The sequence below is a fragment of the Ictidomys tridecemlineatus genome, chromosome 1 (assembly GCF_052094955.1).
Source record: "Ictidomys tridecemlineatus isolate mIctTri1 chromosome 1, mIctTri1.hap1, whole genome shotgun sequence".
Classification (NCBI taxonomy): domain Eukaryota; kingdom Metazoa; phylum Chordata; class Mammalia; order Rodentia; family Sciuridae; genus Ictidomys; species Ictidomys tridecemlineatus.
The window spans coordinates 194,299,697-194,306,024 of record NC_135477.1 but is presented as its reverse complement, the minus strand read 5'-3'; the positions used below and the strand labels follow the sequence as shown (position 1 = coordinate 194,306,024).

General features: G+C 34.9%; 1 long non-coding RNA gene across 1 annotated transcript; it reads left to right on the top strand.

Annotated features, from left to right (window-relative positions):
* The first annotated feature begins 3,683 nt into the window (after positions 1 to 3,683).
* LOC144364871 (uncharacterized) lies at positions 3,684 to 5,408 on the top strand. The gene is made up of 2 exons (XR_013422972.1): positions 3,684 to 5,161; positions 5,311 to 5,408. It is a non-coding gene; the product is annotated as an uncharacterized LOC144364871 (long non-coding RNA).
* The last annotated feature ends 920 nt before the right edge of the window (positions 5,409 to 6,328 follow it).

The following is a 6,328-nucleotide window of genomic DNA, read 5'->3' as shown; positions in this document are numbered from 1 at the left end:
CACATTCAAAACAGCATCTCCCTAATGCCCATATTTTGAGAGTGTGATGTGTGATTGATAAAACTCTATCAGCATGGTGATGAAAAACTTCAAGGGAAAAAAAAATCCCAAAACTTTGTGCTTCATTTTTTCATTTTTTGGTCTGAATCATCATGACTTTATTGTTTAGGGCATTTTACACTATTGGGTCATGACAAGAGCACATTTAAGATTTTATTTTTGTGACTTCTTATGTTAAAAACTAAAATTAATATAGAATGATTCTTAAGCTTATGTGTAGACTTTTAAAATATGTATGCCATAACTTTGTGGAGGTTTTTATCCTACATAGGATTGTAGAGAGAAACATATAACATGTCAAGTTAAGCTTTCACAGCAACAAAGACAATATTCTTCCACATGGATAGTGATTTGCATGTGACAGTTTCGAATTTGTGAGAGAAAGAAGGGAACAAGAAGAAATGAAGAAAGAAGGGACACAAAACAAATGCCAGTGACTTCTGGTGATAAGCTTTCAGAAAATTACCATTTGTTTCTCTGACTGCCATGAAGACATTTAAATGCTAAAATTTCCCTAAATTAACACCAGAGGTCATACTTGCCCACAAAATGCATTTGAAGTCTAATCAATTAAACATCTTTATTTCCAGCATCATTTTCTGCTAAAATTCTCTATTATTTTTTGATATGACTTAACAGCAGTTGCTTTCCTATATTGTTTTGTATGCCAAGCTTGTGAACACGCACACACATATAATACCCACCCCCCAACACACACACATACATTCTTAGAAGAATAGTTTTCTCAAACCACAGGGGCACGGAAAAAAACCTTCAGGTTGCTTACACCCCACTTATTCAGATTTATATTATGCCATTTTTTGCACTTCTTTTCTTCAGAGACATTATTTGTTTATGCTACCTCTCTGTCTTGTGCTTGAAAATCAGGTCTCCAATTTGGATGTTCTGAATTTATTTACAAAGACAGACTGTCATCTGTTTCCCACATTGAGTTGTCTGAGGGAAAACTTCAACTGACCTACAAAGTAAAAAATTTTCTGATTCATTTTTTCTTTACCTGAGTGAATCTATTATAGTACCAAACATAGAGACTGTGATAAGATGATGCAACCTCTCTGAATTTATTTTACTTAATGTTTATCCAAGTGTGAAATCAGGATAGTATCAGCTGTTTCCTTAGCACAATTTCATGTTTCCTGAAGCACAACATTCAAAAGACCTTGCAAAGAGCATTATTTTTAAATCATATATTATCCTAATGTCAAAGGAAATAAAACATTGACATAATAATTATATGTGTTATTTATACTTTTGCATTATGGTTATAAAGTATCAAGACCTGAATGAGCCTATTGATAGTCTTATTAATTTTTAGCAATATTTCCATTTTTGTTTTGGAAGTAGGTATGTTGGGACCTGCCCATAAACTTCATGAACTTTTCAGAATTTTTTTCTGCTCTTGCCTTTATCTTTCACAATATATCAGCTAACTGCATATGTCTCAGCAATGTCAGCAAAACATAGATAAAATCATATTAATTTTGTTAATGAAATCGAACTTGTGTTATTTAAATGAGAGAACAAACTGAAATTACTGAGGATTGTGAATCTTAAAAAAAAAAATCTTGATTTTGCCAGTTATGATGGTGCACTCCTGTAATCCCAGCAACTTAGGAGACTTGAGATAGGAGGATTGAATGTTTGAGGCCAGTCTCAGCAACTTAGTAGGACACTAAGAACTTAGCAAGACCCTGCCTCAAAATGAAAAATAAACAGATCTAGGGTGGCAGCTCAGTGGTAAAGTACCCTTGGGTTCAATCCCCCAGTACAGAAAAAAAAAATTCAGAGGGAGAAGAGGAGAAGAAAAAGAAATTGTCAGTGGATTTTATGAACAAATATCCCTTAGCAGCTGTACACACACACACACATACACAGAGACCTTGAAAATTAATAAGAAGGTAGAATGGGGGGACCTTAGTGGACAACAACACATTCTAGTTATAAAGCAGTTTCTCAAGTATTATTTCATTTGCATCCTATAACAACCCATGTGGAAGGCAGGAACTGCTTCATTTTACAGGTAAGAAAAATACCCTGAGGCAGGGTACCTGCCCTACCTATGATGGCAGGAGGTCAGGATCAAGGAGAAGCCAGATCTCATAGTCAGAGTCTGTATGGTGTAGTGGTTTCACACTCTCGTAGCGTTTCTCCACAGCCAAAAAACAACCTATTGACTGCATACCCTCAAACAGGGACAGATAGCAGTGGCCTATCATTACCAGAAGCTGCCTGTCAGTGGCCATCTGGACATTTCCTCTTGGGCTTCTGTGGTTTCTGTGATCTCTAACAATTGTCCTCTTGTGGATTTCATTTGCTCAATAGAATAATTTGCGAGAATATAATATTATTGTGGACCAGAAATGGCAGTGCTGTATACCTGCAGGCCTACTTAAAAAGTATAAATATGTTTTGGAAAAGAATAAACAGGTCTTGATGTATTCAGACACACTCTTCTGCCTAGTTTGCTGCCAGCCTGGGCATTCTTCATTTTTGGCAATGTCTATAATAAAAGTGGAAGACCACAAAGGAGTACTTATTGATGCTAGCAAAGGTCATTTCTGTCTTTTTATATGAGGACTGAGGAGGAGCAGGTCTCAAGCTCTTGGGTTCTGGGGGCTCAGAGGACCTTGTCTTCAGTCCTGCAAGGACTCAGCCTGGTTCCCGGGCAGCATTCTGCTCACATTGCCTCTCCTTTCATGTTACAGACTGAGGGAACCAGAGAATGGAAGCAAGGCTGTGTGACACAGGAGAAACCGGTGTGTCTCACAGCTGAGACAGTCAGCAAAAGTGGGACCAAGGATTTAAAAAAAAAAAAAAAAGCCCAAATATTAAGCCCAAAGCATCAACTTGATGATACCAAAAATTCTAAGGGTTTTTGGTGCCCAAACATAAGGGCTATCTAAGTTCTCAAAAGTTTATTTTCCCTTTGAAACCCAGTGAATTCTTTTCTTATCATGATATCTCCTGCACAGGGTTAGGTTGTACTATGAATTAGCTCTATTTACTCTTTTCTTGATCACAGCCTTTTCAATTAGGTCCCCGTGTGTTATTCATCAATCTTCTACATTTCTGTTTTCCTGTTTCTTATCTACATCTTACCAAACAGGCTCATAAAACCTACCACCCTTTTTCTATCTTTATCTTTTTTTTTCATTATTTTATTCTAATTTGTTATATATAACAGCAGAATGCGTTATAATACATATTATACACATACAGCACAATTTTTCACATCTCTAATTATAAACATAGTAGAGTCACACCATTCATGTCTTCAGACATGTACTTAGGATAATGATGTCCATCTCATTCCACCGTCTTTCCTACCCCCATGCCCCCCTCCCTTTCTCTCCCTCCCCTTTCCCCCTTTGCCCTATCTAGAGTTCATCTAATCCTCCCATACCACCCTCCTCTATCTTTATCTTATCTCTCTTTCTGGGACTATTTTAAAATTTCCATCACCTAATAACTGTCTCAGTAATGGAGGGATTTGGTGCCCAAGCATATAAAGGGAAAGAACGTGATGGGCTAAACTGAATGAAATGGAACAATATCATCAGCAAAGAACATTTTAAATGCTAATATATTGTGAAGATTTACATATTCATCCTCACCTAAAAATCTTTTTTTTAAGAAAGACTTTTAGTCATCATTATTTCTGTTTTGTTCTATAGCTGTTAAGTTCATCAATCTTACTGTCTTAATTATTAACACATAATAATCGTCCATATGATACAAAATAACATAGATACTATGCAATATGTCAGGAAAAAAAGCCCAACAGCTACATATGACAGATAAATACAATGACAAGATTCAATCTTTGACAGTGATTTTTTTCCTTTCCACTGAGGGTGAGTCGTCCTTAAAAATGTTTTAATTAGTTAAAACTCTTGGGCACTTCTTTGATAAGTCAAATTCTCTTAACAAGCATTTTTTTCTTGGCCCATATCACTGATAATATAATTAGGGAAGACATCAATATGATCTGAGTCAGAGGCATAGACACCATCATTGGTGTTCTAGCTACTTCCCTCAGATATTTGATCGTTTTTCTCCTTCATATATATTGGCTTAATCCTCATTTTTGGTAACAAAATCACTTAGTAACAAAAATGACTACCCCAGTTTTAAAACTTATATCCACACTCACATAATTCAGAGGAAAGCAGATCCTATTCTGTCCCAGCATTCCAAACAATTCTCTTAGTAAATCCAATAGACCCAGTGTAATCCACATGCCCAGCTCTGAACTAAACTTCAAGAATGGCTAAAGGGAAGGATACTGAGAATGGTTCATCAACAGAGAATATGGGTGAATAGAAATTACTAAAAATAACCAAACCCAAATTCTGGAGTTAAAAACTACAATATCCACAATGAAAAACTCATGAGAAGGGCTCAGGAATAAATTTGAGCTAGCAGAAAAAAGAATCAATAAACATGAAGATTGACTGATGAAAATTATATGATCTGAAGAATAGAGAGAAGAAATAATAAAGAAAATGAACAGAGCCTCAGAAAATCATAGCACACCTTAAATTATACACATGAAATGTGAGACTAGAAAAGGAAAGAGAAAAGGGAGCATAAAAAATATTCAAAGAAATAAGGGCCAAAAAAAATTTCCAGATTTGAGGAAACACATTAATTCAGACATATAAGAAGTTCAACAAACACCAACCAGGATAAACAGACAGCAATCCAAACCCAGATGCATAATAGTCTGACATTGAAGGTCAACAAAGAAAATCTTGAACTTGGCAAGACAAAAACTGGCATCCTTATGATCTGAGAGCCCAGTAAGAATAACAGCTGACTCAGCATCATCAAGAATGTGACAGAGCACAGTGGGACGATCTAGAGAAGCACCAAAAGAGGAAAACCTGTCAACAAAGAAATGTAATATCTAGTAACACTGACAAACATGAAGTAAGAAAGAGATTCCCAGAGAAACAACAATGGAGAGAATTAGTTGCTAACAGACCTGGCTTACAAGAAGGAGTAAAGAAAGTTTCCAGGCTGAAAGCAATACCAGATGACAGTGTGAAACAACATGAGAAACAGAGTGCCAATGAAGGTAGGTGTGTCAGTAACTATAACAAACAGCATAATTTCATAATTTTTATTTCTCTTAATTTATTGAAAAATAAATTTCATAAAGTAATATTTGTAAATGATGCTGTAAAATCTTTAATATAAAATTGTTTCTATACTTGACAATGGCAGCCCAAAGGACACAGGTGTGAGAAGAGCTGTAGTGGAGTACAGATGGGAACTTGAACTCACAGGAAGAAGTCAGAACAAAACAAAACAAAACAAAAATGGTAAGTACAACATTTAACATAATAAACTGTGCAAAAACACATAATAGTTTTATTTTCTCAGCATTTTTAAAATAATAAAAAGTTTTTTAGTAATTATTATAACGTATTAGTAGGGTTGTAATATACATACAGATATATATGTGCAACATTAATAGCATAAAAAGGAGAAGGTAGACTTAATCTGTTCATAAATAACATCTGTATATTTTACTGACATTAAGTCAATATAAATCAGAAGTAAGTTCTGGTAAATTACAACATACAAGGCCTAGAGAAACCATTAAGAAAACCAAAAATTTGTGAATAACACCAAAGGATTAAAATGTTACAATGAAAATATTGACAATGCAAGTAAGAAATAAAGGGAGTTACACAAAGACATGAAACAAAAAGTAAAATCATAAACATAAATAAAATCATAGTAATAACAACAATAAATGTTAATGGATTAAGTAATCCGAACAAAAAACAGAGTTGGTCAGACAGAATGTTTCAAAATACAATAGACGCTGGAGGCTGAGGCAGGAGGATCATGAGTTCAAAGATAGCTTCAGCAAAAGCAAGGGGCTAAGCAACTCAGTGAGAAACTGTCTCTAAATAAATACAGAATAGGACTGGGGATATAGCTTAGTGGTAGAGTGCCCCTGAGTTCAATTCCTGGTACCAAACAAACAAACAACAACAACAACAAAAACAATCATATGCTATCTTTAGGAAATAAGCCTTAGATACAAAGATACAAATAGGTCAAAAGTTAAAAGATATACCATGTTCAACAACAACCATAAGCAAGTGAGCTGTAGTGGCTCTCTTGACTAATATATGTCAAAATAGACTTTAGGAAAGAAGTTATAACTGGAGATGATGAAGCTAACTTTATAATGACAAGCTATAAATCAGTCAGGAAAATATAACAATTA